The sequence below is a fragment of the Crassostrea angulata genome, chromosome 6 (assembly GCF_025612915.1).
Source record: "Crassostrea angulata isolate pt1a10 chromosome 6, ASM2561291v2, whole genome shotgun sequence".
In the NCBI taxonomy this organism is placed as follows: Eukaryota; Metazoa; Mollusca; class Bivalvia; order Ostreida; family Ostreidae; genus Magallana; species Magallana angulata.
The window spans coordinates 61176958-61192972 of NC_069116.1; the positions used below are offsets into that span (position 1 = coordinate 61176958).

At 32.7% G+C, this 16015-nt stretch overlaps 1 pseudogene; it reads right to left on the minus strand.

Annotated features, from left to right (window-relative positions):
* Positions 1–7959: 7959 nt before the first annotated feature.
* Positions 7960–15752, minus strand: LOC128189929 (neutral amino acid transporter A-like; annotated as a pseudogene).
* Positions 15753–16015: the final 263 nt, after the last annotated feature.

Sequence of the window (16015 nt, forward strand, 5' to 3'; positions counted from 1 at the left end):
CATTTAAATAATGTATGAAATTGTGTTTTCCGTTACCCTGTCTGTTTACGCGGTATTAATAATTTAAGCACCAACTGCCAGTTTTGACGTTTAACTCTGTATCCGGACTGCATAAACTTTATCACTGCGATAATTGGTCACAATTGGTCACAATAATTGCTTCTTGTTTTTTTTATGATATAAATAATTGTCAGAAATACACTATTTAAACTGGTTTGCCATTTCATATTTCAGCAATTATGCTTCATCGATAAATTCAGCCATTTTCAACGCATTAGTTTTGGTTGAGCAGTATATTTTTTTTGTTGTAGCTTATTCCAAAGAATTCACAACAGATACTGACAATGAATATTACATAAATTACATTTTATTGAACTTAACCGATCAATGGCACAGTTTCTTCTACAAGTGTGCATGTGTTTTCAAACACACAAAAAACTTTAAATTTACGATACAAAATATGTTTAATTTTCGACTGACCTGTGATTTACAATGTACCTTATTTTGTACCTCACTCAATCTGTAGAAACATTATTTTATTACAGGCACCTCGATATTCATCAGACAATATTTACTGCAGATGTTGACGCTTTACTTGCTGCTGACTTTCTCTCAAACACGCTAATCGACGTCGGATTGTAAAATTCACGTGCAAATCGAGTCGCCATTTTAAATGTATATAAACTACATTTTACGACGTTTCAAAGATTTTTAGTTTAGATTTTTTTTTACATATGCGTCTTATGGATTTCACGGCGTGTCAGCTCGTGTATCTCTAATTTGCAGCAAACGCTAGCTTTTTTGTGAGAAAAAACATGCGATATTCCATATACATTTATGGTACATTGTGAACGGTAATGTAAGTTATAATAATTTTGTTAACTAAACAGTTTCTGCCGATTTTTTTCACAATTAACAGAATAACGCAATTCGATGATCGAAGTACAAATGGTGACTTTAATTCATATTCGCCCGTCCATGCTAAATGTATTAGAGAATCTTTTCTTTGGTTTGGGGGCATTTTTTCACTAACAGATAACATTATTTACATTTGTACTTAAACATCGCCCCGTTTGTTCTCAAATAATTTTTAACTCGCGAGTACAACTCTATTATGAACTTTCTTCGACATTTTTTTCCAAGTGTTAGCATCATTTTGTCAACATGTATTTACAAATAGGCGGGCCTATATAAATGCGCAATTGAAATACACACCGGTTAGAAAGTGTCATCACTTAACGCAGTGCTACATCGGCCGTAGCGTATACATCCATGTTATATTTGCGATAAATAATGAAACATAAAGGCAAAAAAACGTGCTTCATAGATGCATGACTGTAGAATTCTGCTGAGCTACAGAACTATAGCTTCCCGAAAATATTGCCGGGATTTGCGAAACCTAGATCTATTGTCTAGTACATGCAAAGAATAAAATTAAAGAGAATGGGTGAATAAGGCGTGTAAAATGCCCATATGAGGAATGATTAGATACGGCAAAATTAAAATATCATTAAATCTGATACTTTTGGTATCTAAACACAGTTTCGTATAAAATCCAGGGGGGTTTTCTCTGGGGAAAAGCATGATGGGTAGGAATTTTCCTGCTATTATGCGGTATACATGAAAATAAAATTTTTAAACTCTCAGTTGCATAATATAGTGATTATTTTTCGAATACATGAAAAAAGTATGTAGAAAAATTTTAAAAATTAGTTTTGTGAGACTCTAAAATAAAGGGCGGTAACTCCAAAAACATCCCGATTTTACACATGCAGAATTTCATGAATTTTTTATCGGGTAACATAGCTCTTTAAAAAGCTAGCGAATGTACCCTGAAAATACTATGAAATGATGCCTAAGGACTTGTTCTTGAAAATGTACAGAAATAAAAATGGCTGATTTGGTTGCATTCTGCTTTTAGGGGGAGCCTAAAATGCATGGGTGTACTGCATTTAGAGGCACCCTTTTGTCTATCTTCCGCATGTTTTGAGTGCCAAATAAATTCTAGCATTAAGTTACATGTGCATTATTTTTAAATATTTACAAAATTCACGATTTTATCTTTCTATTGATATATAAATATATATGTAACATGTTTTAACAATTTTTTTATAGGGGTCAGTTTTGCTTGCCCCTCATCTGAAAACGTCCTTATAACGTTACATATAAAACTGTGTTTTGCACCCTTTTTAAAAAAATAATTAAAAACAATGTATTTTTAACGTAACATCGGGTTGTAATTTTTAAATATTTGAAATACTTGCAATATATTGATTTAAACTGGCGAATGAGTGTCAAAACCTCCTAATAGTGTAATTTTTATAACTTCAATGCATTTTCTTGGGTCTGAGCTCAATATTTTTTTTACAGTCTAAATGTAGTTTAATTAATGGATTTTAAACCGATTTACTTTTAAAAAAATGTGGAGAGATGACCCACTACAGTTCAAAAATGTCATTTTGTAGCTCAACAATTGAACGTTTTAGAAATATAATACAAGTTCGTAAATTTGTGGTCATAGTCTCATATAGCATTTAAACAACACACTTTGTCGTGAATGAAATGGCTCAGTGGTTAGAGCACCAGCCATAAGGAAACTTTATAGAACTTGGGTTTTTAGGTTGTGGGTTCGATATATACCACCAAAACTTTAAGATTTATTATTTTTTTCTTTTCATTTTGAAATACTTCAAACTGAATATAGTTAGAAATTGTAAACTTGTATAATAACATATCAAATATATTTAATTGAAAAAATGCTAAATTTGAAATTGTATTTTACGACTAAACCAAATGGGCAGTTGCACCATCTTATTCCCCCATCTTCTTTATATACACAGCTGTACGGTCAGAAAAACGTGCGTTCAACTTGAATTTTGTTTGTTTGGTGTTTTTAAAAACTTATTTTGTATAAATAATCAATATTTGTTGTAAGTTTACTAGGAAAGTTTAATGTAGCAAGTAATTTATGCGGGTTAAAGTGTACCGAGAAGCGATAAAATATAGCATGTGACTTTCCCGAATTCATTCAAATGATTTGAATAAATCTATTGCTAAATACAATAGAACAAATGTTTAAAACGTTTATTAATGAAACTGCCGCGACTGAATGTTGTATGATATTTTTTAAAATTTTCATTCATTTTCGTTGTGAGCAAATGGAAATAATCCACTAGAGTCGAAGATAAAATATTGATTTAATCTTCTGTTTCATGATGACGTGCATTCCAAAAGCAATATCAATTTTATCAAACAGGTTCTTGTAAACCCATTCCGTTTTCTTTACACCTAAATGTATTAACTGACTATGAGAAAAAAAATCAAATATGATGGTCCACAAGACTGCAATTTTTTCCCCGTGAAGGGAATTAAGGGAAAATGCTGTCGAGAGGGACAATTAACATATTATATGTATGCCCAAATAGTTAGTAAAAATAAGTATTTTATCATGCCAAAGCTTTATTTGTTCTCGTTACTTGAGAAATCTACAATATATTTAAAGCACAATAGTCCAATCCACACTTTTCAAAAGTTATTCCCCTTTGCGGGGTCAACCCAAAGGTCAAAAGGGAAAAAACAAAAATTCCCCTTCCTCAAACAATCAAATATTTGGACGAACTGTGATGAAATCTCTTTGAATTTGATATATTCATTCAATATGTGGTGGCAACCCACATATTTAATGAGTCATTCAAACGAGGTTTTAATGTCAACTGATATAGATGCAAACATATTGATACAAAATATAGATACAAACTTCTATACGACAAAGACTACTGTGATCAATCTTTGGGGTTTCCCCAAAAGATGACGACCAAGAGACACAGCATTTGTAAAGTGTAGATTGAGATCACAGCTACAGATTTCCACAGAGTTATCCATGTAGGAAACTCACGACCAGTTGTGCAAGTAAGCGTTAAGTATTAGTGCATGTATGCGATACTGGCCACGGTTTTCGACAAAAATAATTATCATACATAACTCATTGTTACATGTAATATGCCACTTTCAAACGACGCCACCGTCTAACAGTACTTTCAGTACTTTGATTACTTAAAAAACAGTTTAAAACAAAAAATTTTAACTTGCTGACCTAACCCATAATAAACACGACCAGTAAGAGGCTTAGCTAGCCTGGCGAAAATGCGACTTTTCCTATAATACAGTTATAAAGGGATTTCTTTCAAGGCGCTGGCTTACACCCTGTATCACATATATGGCCTTTCATATTTGGTGAGGATGGGGCCGCGGGACATATCTTTTTTCGGATACAGGGTGTAAGCCAGCCCCTTGAAAGATATCCAATTATAATTTGTATTATGCGAAATTTCCTATTTTCGCCATGCTAGCTAAGCTTGGTCATGGCCGTGTAAACCCAATTTCTTTTGAGATTTGACTGGGCTGTCCCGGGGCCCTATACCCACCAAATATGAAGGCCCAATATGGGATACATGGTGTAAGCCAGCTCCTTGAAATATATGACATTATTATTGTATTGTACGAATTTTCCTGTTTCGCTAGGCTAGCTAAGCCTGTTAAAGGCCATGTTAACCCAATTCCTTTTATGGGTCGACTGGGTTGTCCCAGGGCCCTATCCCCACTAAATATGAAGGCCCGAATACTAGTATGGGATACATGGTTTAAGCCAGCCCCTTGATAGATATCCAATTATTATTGTATTACACGAACTTTCCTATTTTCGCCATGGTAGTGGCCCTATCCCCACTTAATATGAAGGCCCAAATATGGGATACAGGGTGTTAGCCAGCCCCTTAAAAGATATCCTCAATGCAACCGAATTTGATGAATATCTTACCTTTTTGCCAGGCTAGCTAATTATGCCAATGTTAAGGTCAGGTCAGAAAGTAATGATATTTACTATAAAACTGTTTCTTTCAAATAAAAAGGGAATTTCATATGGAATTTTGAATCTACTTTTATTAGCATGTTTACGGTAATGTGAATACCAAACTGACCACATAACTCTATTCGCTATTCCAATAGTTAATAGCGAAAAGCGAATAGAACTTCAACTTCTGAATGCACAATGAACAGAGATATCTTTCCAACAAATAATTTACGTTAAACTTTATTCCACATAATTAAAGATGTTAAACACAAAAAGTAACAAGCATTATAATAGTTGGGATAATTTCCTTAGAAACACATAAATTTAATTTTAAGATTTACAATCTGTATAGTTTATATTGTTTACAGCCATATAAGTTTGGCTCATCAAATAACTGTCCAGGCCTTGTGAGGAGATGCATGCCATAACTGTAAACAGAGTGCTATGTACAACAGGTAAATATTCGGAGCAGTCATTAATCAGTGTTGATTTGTAAGTAAACAGAAGAAATCTAAGGGAGACCGTATGGACCTACTCTTCGCCTCGTTACGCTCTGCCAGTTCTTTATGACGAGAATATTTCTCCACATGATCTTTCTTTTACATTTTAACACTGTAAATTCCTAATTAAACGCGAGGAATTAATATCGGCGTAAAAAGCACATCTGGCGGATATTAAAATCTCGCTTTTATTTTTCTGACAGATATGAATTTAAGAAACTATGCTAAAAATCTGGTGTTCACAATTTCAAATTCTTGCGATTTGATGCAAAACGGTTGAATTGCGGAAATTAGGAATTTACAGTAATTAACAAAAATTTGAATTCCGGTTGTCATGTTATAAACATGATACAGGGCTCTCAAATCCTTATTATGTGATAGAGGTTTGTGTCATTTCTTTTTTTGTTTATAGATCGTTGATTAAAAAATCTATAACTACAACAAAATAACATGTGACACAGTCAGACCTTGTTTGATTGTGGTCACGATAAACATGGTAATAGAAAAATTCTAATCATAAAGTTTTGTTTCTAATACAATAGGTATAACCTCTATATTGTAATAGAATGAAACATGATTTAATGTTTATTTACACTGTATTTCAGTTGTGACTAAGCTGTCATTCAAATTGTTATATATTATTCAACATATATCGATTAGGTATTTTAACATTTCAAATGGTAAAATTATTAAATCTAAAAATTTTCAGCTTAAAGCAATATGAGCTGTATTTTTAAGAATGTTATTTTGCTGCAAAAACCTGCTGGTATGTTAATTCTGCATATAATTAAAACTTTTATGATAAATAAGGTTTGACAAAATCATTAATTTTTGTCAGAGGAAAGATTTCTCTTCTAAGTAATATATAGCAAATCAATTTTTGTACAGGACGACAATAAATCAATTTTGCTCCAATTAAGGCTTCTTAACGGCCTTTTCCAAACAAATATGGCAAAACAAATTTAAAAACCACGATATTTTTTGTCATTTTAAAAGAAAAAACATTTTCGTAAAAAAAAATTCAAAGTGAAAATCGCAGCTCATACTGGTACTGTACCTGTTATCGGCTAAGACCAGTTATCGGCTAAACTGAGAGTTCGGGGTTATAGCACGGAACAATCCAAGATTTTTTAATTCAGTCGTCTTTTTCAAATAAAGAAAAGTAACTTTGCTTCAAAACGTTCTTGAATATGTTTTATACATGAGCTTAAACGATCATTGTTTACCGCTGATTTTACAACTTTGCACTTTCAGCCGTGGGGGAAGTGACGTAATAAGTTAAAAATAGAATATTGCCCCTTTATGATTCGGAATTATATCCCGTCTTTGATTTGACATATAAAATCAATACAAATAACATGTATAAACAAAAGGAATTCATTAATTTCTGAGAGATTCGTAGCGCAGTTGAACGCCTGATTGCACAATAATGTATTGAATAGTCTACGATTTAGTGAAACACCGTATGATAATAGACGAATTATTTCATGAGTTTTGTTTATAATGTATCAAAACCCCTACTACTATAGTTTGACCCCACAGGGGGCATAATTCGAATTTCATTTAGCAGAGTATAAAATCAACATGTACAGGGATTTTACTATGTTATTATCACGAAGCCGATAACTGGTACAGTAAATCGTAAAAACTTGGCAAATTTGGGGCTTGCTAAAAAAAACACAAAACAATATGTTCTGGGTTCTAAAAAATGATATAAACTAACAGATTGATAAATAAGGAGTTCATTATTTAGAGTTTGGCAAGTTTTATCCAAAAATATCAAGCAATAAGGAAAAACGACAAGAAAACGTTAAATTTTAGCCGATAACTGGTACAGTGCCAGTAATGCTTTAAATTTTGATCATTACAATCAAGTGACAAATGATATCATATTTCTATATAAACATTGAGTTGTCAATTAAAACCAAAAAAAAAATAACAATATGCATAATAAAATAGCAAAGTAGGAAGCAGAGTTTATATATATATATATATATATATATATATATATATATATATATATATATATATATATATATATATATATATATATATAAAGCACTGAATAGAATCAACAACACTAGGCATCTTTAAAGTGTCGGATCTAATATATAGATACTAAGCCAGTGAACTGAATATATAAAGCACTAAAAATGGCTAACGACACGAACAATAGAAATTGTCAAATTTTCGGGACAACCCGTCCCTTCTTCAGGACCAAAAAATAAATAACATGAGTAAAAAACAAGGAAAACAAAATCTAAAGCTACTACTAAACTACTTAAGAAACTATAAGAAATAGCTACATTATACACATCATTTGTTCACATTCTTCAAGAAGGTGTTGAAACTGTTGCCGATCGCTCTAAAGTAATCAATCGACTGCCAACTTCACGCCTGATTAAGTTAATTAGCTAAATAATTGAAATTGACGTCCGAGTTAATAAATGAATTATATATATATATATATATATATATATATATATATATATATATATATATATATATATATATATATATATATATATATATATATTCCTTTAATGTCTTATGTTATGTTATCGTTTAAAAATATGACGATTCTCATTATTCAATGAATTTTGTACGAAATTTTTTTAAATCAGATAATTAATTAGTCAGTTTTCTCATGGTTACTCCTGGTCTGACCTCTACTATAATACTACATAAGTACATCACAACACGCCCTGGCATCAGTCTTTTGACGATTTGTCCTTGTTCACCAGGACACGTATTTCTGAGTCGTAGAGCGGTGTCTCCTGTGTGGTCTTATAACTGTCCAGTTCCTGGTCTGAGTTCAGACTTGTCTTACAGAGTCTTTCCACTATCACTGCCCCCAAGACGGTTGTTGTCGCGTTACTAGTTGTGCGGATTCGATCGCTAAAACGTAATAAGAGTAAAGGTTAACTTACCGATTGAAATGAGCAAGCGAATCAGTTCATAAACAAAATATATATCAAAAAATAAAAAGGCAAATACTTTAATACCTCTTGCCAAAGATTTCAGAAAAAATGACTGAAAACTTTCTTTAATTTCCTTTTAAATTCATTACATACTTACCAAAGATGCTTTACGACGAAAAATGTCGATGAAATTGGTATTATGATTTATGAATAAAGATTTAAACTAAGTTTACAGCAAATTGAGGCCATAGCTGATTTTAAAAAGATACATATTCCCCCATATGTAATTGTTAAAGATCTTAAAAAGTTACTTTCCGGAAATATCCTTTGATGTAAAGCGGCGGTCAATATGATGAAAAGAGCTTGCAATTATTCGGTAGTACCTGTGATGAGATGCAACTAATACCACTCTATTGCCATGAGTTTTTCTAAGCTGTGGAAATGGATGACTATAGAGGAGAAGTCCACAAGAATAGCAAAAACACTGGGGACGGGGGCGTGGCCAGGGAAAGAGATAGAGCTGTAAAGAGGACGTGACTTACTTGTACCACTCTAGCGCCATGAGTAGCCCCACGTTGTGAACTTGGATGTCTATAGAAGAGAGAACCACTAGAACAGAGACGATACTCGAGCTGGGAACGGGAGGCACCGCCAACGCTCCAGCTGTCGAGAGTAAGCTGAAAAAGATGTGTTCTTTCTCCAAATAAACATAATGAGAGTCGAAGTTGTTGAAAGTTGAGAATGATTTCTGATTTTTACTTACCCAATGATGACCACTTTTGACGCATTCATGCTCATCCCATTTAGCTGTGCCAAGAAAAGAGCGGAGAGACAACTAAAAATATAGCTCCCACACCGCGCTAAAGACGCAGCCACAGGAACGAAAAAATTCGAGATCCTCTTGTCAACGTGAGGATTTTCATCCAAGGTTTTTAGCATGTCTGGTATACCAACAGCTCTTTAGCAAACAATAATTATAAATGATCAAGTTGATGATTTATGTAAAACTAAACTGTCTGATTCAAATCTCATTTCAATGAAATTGAATAATATGCATTACTAACAAAAAGTTAAAAGGTGCATTGTTTGTTTCACGACGAGATATTGAATGGACAAATGTGATATATCTTTTTCCCAGATGAGTAAAACTATTAGTATCCTACGTGCTAGGAGGTCCAAACACTGATAGACACGGTCGCACGCAGTACCCCATGAAATACAGCGGATTCTTTCTGGTGGTGGTGAAGTATGCGAGTGGGATAAGGACCACCTGATGGAACGCAATGCCGATGGAGTGTGTTAAAACAAATATTCCCATACTGGTAAACACACTTTCTATGTCAGAAGCTTTCAGTAGGGCGGTGGTAATGAGGCTTGCCACCCCTACAGGAGTCAAGCTAACATTAAACGAAAAAGCTGATATTTCTGACAGTCGAAAAAAACCGACAATTGACAAAGAAGCTGACAACGGAAAAAAAAATGAAATTTCTGAGTCGAAAAAAGCAGGGTAAATATTTCTGCAGTTGATAGAGAAACTAAAACTCCATACAGTTGACGAAGAAGCTGCAATTTCTGACAGTCGATAAAGACGCTGGCATTTCCGACAGTCGAAAAGAAGCTAAATTAACATTTCTGACAGATGATGAAGAAGCTAACATTTCAAACAGTTGATAAAGAAGCAGACGCTGAGTAAATTGCTTATATCTCTGACAGTTTATTTTAAAGCTCATACTTTGCCAGCTACGAGCTTCGACCATTAAGAGAAAAACTCACCATATAATCCAGTTCAAGAGACGGATCACTAATATTGTTATAGTGTCAAAGAACGTGAGGAAAGGTTCGGCTCTGTCCTCTAGGTTACTGACCGTTACACCAAACATCAGGCACGCAACGATAAGACCTTACAACGAGAAAGAGACCACATGAGTATCGTTAGTCCAACGCATCCAATTGGAGTTTAACGACTCAACCAGCCCAAAGTTGATGTCAGAGCACCATTGTCAGTGCATTATGGCGAAGCACTTTGAAAAAAATACGCACTTATCATGATTAAACCGTGTCATATTCTTTGTTTAGGATTAGTTTTGTTACTGCAAGTATGGTACACACTGTCCTGCCAAATTGGTATAGTTTTTACAATCCTTGTGTAACATATTACGCATTTTTTGCCGTGTGAGTCCAGATTTAATCACGAGTTTTCTAGATGCCCAATAGTATGCTATTAAACGCTTAGAAGAAACAAATCCTGTTGCTATTAAAGCAACATATGAAGAAACTGTAGAACCCATTTGCAGGCAGTTGAATCGTGTGAACTATCATATAGAATTGAAGCTTTGTTATTCTTACCCAAGATGTTCAATCCACTCGTTGATGATAACACTTTCTGAACCTCTGTAATAGTATATAAATAGTGCCTGATTGGGAGGGTAACAGTTGAAATTGACACCCCGAGAAGACCATTGTCAACCGACGCGAAGCGGAGGTTGACAATGGTTTTCGAGGGGTGTCAATTTCAACTGTTATCCTCCCAAACAGGCACTATTTATTTTGTTATACTGAATGTCTTTTTTAAAATTTTTAAGAAAATTTTACTGCTTTTATATAGGAATAACGTGAATTCTACAGCGAACCGTACGCGCATAATTTTCGCGCATGTAACATTTTTTAATGTTACCCGTTGCCAAGTGCGTTGCTAACGCTGAGGGTAATAGTAAATATTATTAACTGCGTCTTAACCAATCAGATTTCAGTATTTAACATGAAAGTATAACAATATTATTTGTTCCATTCAACGTCACGGTGCGGGTAACTTGCAAGTATTTTGTTTGTGTCTAAACGTAGTTCATGATGATAAAAAGAAAGAAATTACACGTCTTATAAAGTAATTAATGGAGAAACTTCTATTGATGCATTCATTGTTAAATTTAGGCTTGTCTTTAATTTGACAAAAATGTTTTTGAAAATGTGAGAGTAAAATTTGTTATATAAGATAGACAAAAAAGTAAGCTCTATAAAGTTTTAGACAAAACTAATTAATATCTTTCAGAGTTATCAAGAGATCATTAATTGTTGGATGTGGATGATCAAATGTTACATGGAGATAAATTTATTAATAAAATGAAATTATGAACAAATATTAAAGTAAGTTTGTATAGGTTTTTTCAAACTTTTATGTTTCGCACATTTAAGAAAGTTGGCATAAAGAAGTATAAATGCATAAAAATTATCCTTCTGTAGAATATGATTGCTACTGTAGTAAAATTGATCATTATGAAGTTTGAATATTAAAATCATGATTTTTTAAGGGAGCATGGTGGTCACAAAATTAGCCATGAGATCTTCTTTAAACTTTTTAGGATATGATGTCTTCGCTTTAAACGAGTATTTAAGAAAGAAAAAGTCCATATATTTTTCCTTTTAAATATTATCATTACCTTGTAATCTTATATATAGCTCTCCTTTGAAAAATATCAATACACTCTAAAAATGATTTTTAGAGAAACTTGGTGAATAATATTAATTTTTGCATTGATTTTATACATGTAGATATTTTGTTATCATTCGGATATTCTGAATCTAGTGAGTTATTTCATTCTATTCAAAATTGTTTCCTAAACATTGCTCAAAGGAGCAATTTACCAAATAGTCCTTATATTTGCTCAAACACCAGATCATACTGCATGAAAATATCAATTTATTTTTTCTCTGTTGTCTTGACTCCTTAAAATTTAGCCATGTGATAGATGAATAAACTGAAAACGACTGTTAAACAATGACACCAAATATATGAGGTTAAAAAAGAATGAACAACGAACCAAAACACTATTGAAGTTAAACTGTAGAAAGAGCTTTATAGCCATCACTTGACACTAACCATTTTTAACTTACTAGTTCCTCTTTACATTTAACAGATGTCGCCACACAAACAACATGTAAATAACACATAATACATGTATTTATACTTAAAGTAGTAGAAATATTTGTTACCAATGCGTACAATAACATAAATAAGTGATGCTGATCCATACAGTAGTACAATTAATTGTAACTATTAGACGCGGTAATGCAGATAATTGTCTTTTAATGCCTAAAGCTGTACATATTTTTAATTTCTTTTAATATAGTGTCCTTAACCAAAGCTTGTATTCATTTGAAAATGACTTATACATATTTTGATTTCTAGGTAAACAAATTGATAAAATACCTTTTGAAAACAGGCAATGACGACATTGTCCGGGGAAAAATTCCTGAAAATAAAGTTCTTATTAGACCAAATCAGGTGTGCAACCAAGGGGTAAAAGACCCAACTTCTTCCTACCTGATCATGTCGGCAAACATATCTGTGGTTTCTATGTTTCTCTTCACTGTGAAGCTGTTTGTGGAGGCAGAAAGATCTACATCTTTCCCTAAAAAATAGTGTTTTTTCTATTCATTAAACACACAGGATCTTGCTAAAAGTACTTAAAGTACGGAATACCCATCAGTCGTTTGAATGGTTTTACTCACACGAATGAAAAATAAATTATCACAAATTTCCTTTTTATTAATATTTTCATTAATTTTATTACTGTAGTGTTTTAAAGAATTTTTTTTATAGTTTTTTTTATATATCTGGGGTGATTTGAGGAGGAATGGTTGGTTTTTAGGGTTTTTTTAAAAATATATATGTGTGGGTTATTTGAGGAGGAATTGTTGGGTTTTAGGGGGGTTTTAAATATATTTGTGGGTTATTTGAAAAGGAATGGTTGGTTTTTAGGGGATTTTATATATACATATATATATTGGGTTTATTTGAGGAGGAATGGTTGGTTTTTAGGGGGGTTATATATATATATATATATATATATATATATATATATATATATATATATATATATATATATATATATATATATTTGTGGGTTATTTGAGGAGGAATGGTTGGTTTTTAGGGGAGGGGGTTATATATATATATATTTGTGGGTTATTTGAGGAGAAATGGTTGGTTTTTAGGGGGGGGTTATTGTTGGAAGGTGTCTGGTGGTATTCTATTCAAAATTGTTGATATGTCGACTCCTTAGCGTTTTGAAAGATTTGTTAGGAAGTCAAAAAATGGAAAAATATCACAAAGAACTCTTTTTTACATCAGGTTGAATGCTAGGTCAATTACCTGGCTGAAAGACAAAGAAGAGAATGATAGCAATGACAGCTCCTATAGCAACCGTTGGTTTTAGCGTTCATGGAGGCTGTTCCTGAGACAATAAAATAATAAAATGGTATTTAGATTTACCCATTGGCCTGATTGTTCGTCTGAGCAACTACGTCAAAGTGTATTGTTTACAAATTATGTAATAAAATATAACAAACTATATAATTATTCAAATTATACATCAAATTAAGATAAATTTATTTTACAATAAGACTATCTATAATTCTTAACATTAAAATTTGTCATAATTTGCAGGGGGTTTTTAGGGAATATATATATTTTTTTATTTCACCTGATGGGGTACAATTTAGATACTCTAACACCAAAAAATCTTACAACACGTAAACGTTTGATTTCATATTACCGACGAATTTTTACACTGTCCCATTTTTGAATCACAGGAATCATGACAATATTTTACAAGATCTAACACAACATTGTAGCCTCCCTCAGCCCAAAACAAACTTTGGTGTGAATGATATAAACATTGTTTCTATATTGATCAAATTCACAACTTTTCTTATCTGTGATAGAGACTAGTGAACTACTTACCAGTGATTTAGGCACGTGTTCTACTTACTACTTACCTGTGATTTAATTAATCACTTGAAATACTTACCTGTGATTTTCTTATTTTATTTATGCACTCATTTCTTGCCTTTCGATAATCAATTCAGTCCATTAAGAATTGGTATTGGTAGTTCAGACGTTTGAGTTGCCGTAAAGCTCGCCGCCAGACAGCATTGTGCATCCAAAGGGGATAATCAGGATGAAAAGTGATGACCTTATTTTGTATATTTTTGGTTGCAGTCTCTTAAATTTTATTTGTATAGGTAACTTCTTTACATGCTTGATTTATATCATGAGAGAATGTTTGCATATCGAGATTTTGGTTATGCAAGATAATTTTATGATCATAAAAGTTGGTTTCCGAAAACGACCAAACTTTTCTAGTTAAAGTTCGAGCGTATCATTTGGGCAGTTATAGAACGAAGTATATGGGATTGATTGCCTGTGATTTAGATTCGTAATCTAAGTACTTACCTCCGATTAAGACAGGTGTTTCTTTTACCTGTGATAATGCTGGCCACAATCAAAGGAAGAATAAGCATCTTCAGCAGACGCATGTAAATCTCTCCGGGAAGACCTAAGCAAGAAATAACTTCATTGAGGTCATCAGTGAATTGATCGCTAAATTTATTAGTGTTGTGAATAAATTACGTAGCGTATGAAATTGAGTCTGCCTTATTTAGTTTTATGACAAAGATTTAGTCCAAATCGCATCATGTGTGTATTGATTCGTCGAAATACAAGTCCCATTGAATGCTTGCATGTATGAACTTGCTTGGCGTTACACGAACACCTTTTTCAGAAATACTTCTATCCCATATAAAGTGTAACAATAACATAAGTATTAATCTATTGGTAAAATTTATAGCAGAAATGGCTTTCCCACAGAATAACATACCTCTGTGACGTTAGCTGGCGATGGTGCTTCATGAATTTTGAGTAAAAATTACAAGAAATTTCCTTCTATATAATGACAAGCCATATTTATCTAACGGATTTTTTTATCTGTGTAAAATAGAATTTTGTAAATCTAGCATAAAACTGATAAGTAAGATACAGATGACACATCAAAAGAATACACATTTCGTGTATGTTTAAATGCAAAAAATACAAAAGGAAAAAATCGGCGTTAAAGGAACTTTTAGTTACATGCTATTACCTTTCTCACGGTTTGGTTTAAAATAGTTTCTGATAATTTACACAATATTGAAAGAGATTGGGCCTCCATTTTCTTCCTTATATTTTACAAAATGATTAAATTTGATTTTCAAGCAACTTTCCGTTAAAATATGATACACACACTTATTTATTTAAAAAAACAAATTAATTGCTAAAAATTGTTTTATGAAGTTATTACAAAAGTTAAGTAAAAGAGTGACATTCATGTTTGCAAGAAAATTATAGAACATAATGGTGTTGCATATATCATTTATGATTTGACTGCAAAATGATTGCTTTTCAATTTACTGCGTGGTGGTTTAGAAAATGCTTAATGCTAAAAAAGCTCCAAATCTGTTTATTTTTGCGAACATTTTTACTTTGAAGTTTTGAAAAATCTTAGTGCATAGTTAGTACATACCAATCCATGTCAGCGCATCACTGGACGGTTCTACAGATCTCAGTCCAAAACCAAAGGCAAAGCCCACCACCACACCAATCAACACACTGATAATTAGCGCGTTACGGGACAGAAATCCGAAACACTTGGATCGGTGGTCATCCATTTTTTTAATTTCCGTCAACTCTGCTTTTAAATGACAATAGAACTATGCGGCCACTGTGAAAGTAGCTTTGTCGAATGGTTTCTGTGTTTACACAGAATGTACATTTAAAATGTTCGTTTCACTCGGCAGACTTTCATTGATGAACAATTTCCATATCTTTAACTAATTTTGGCTCGCCAACATTTCATCCTTATTTTATCACTTTATTCGATAGACCAATGTATTAGCTTTTAAACTTTTGGAGACAAATTTAAAATTAACAC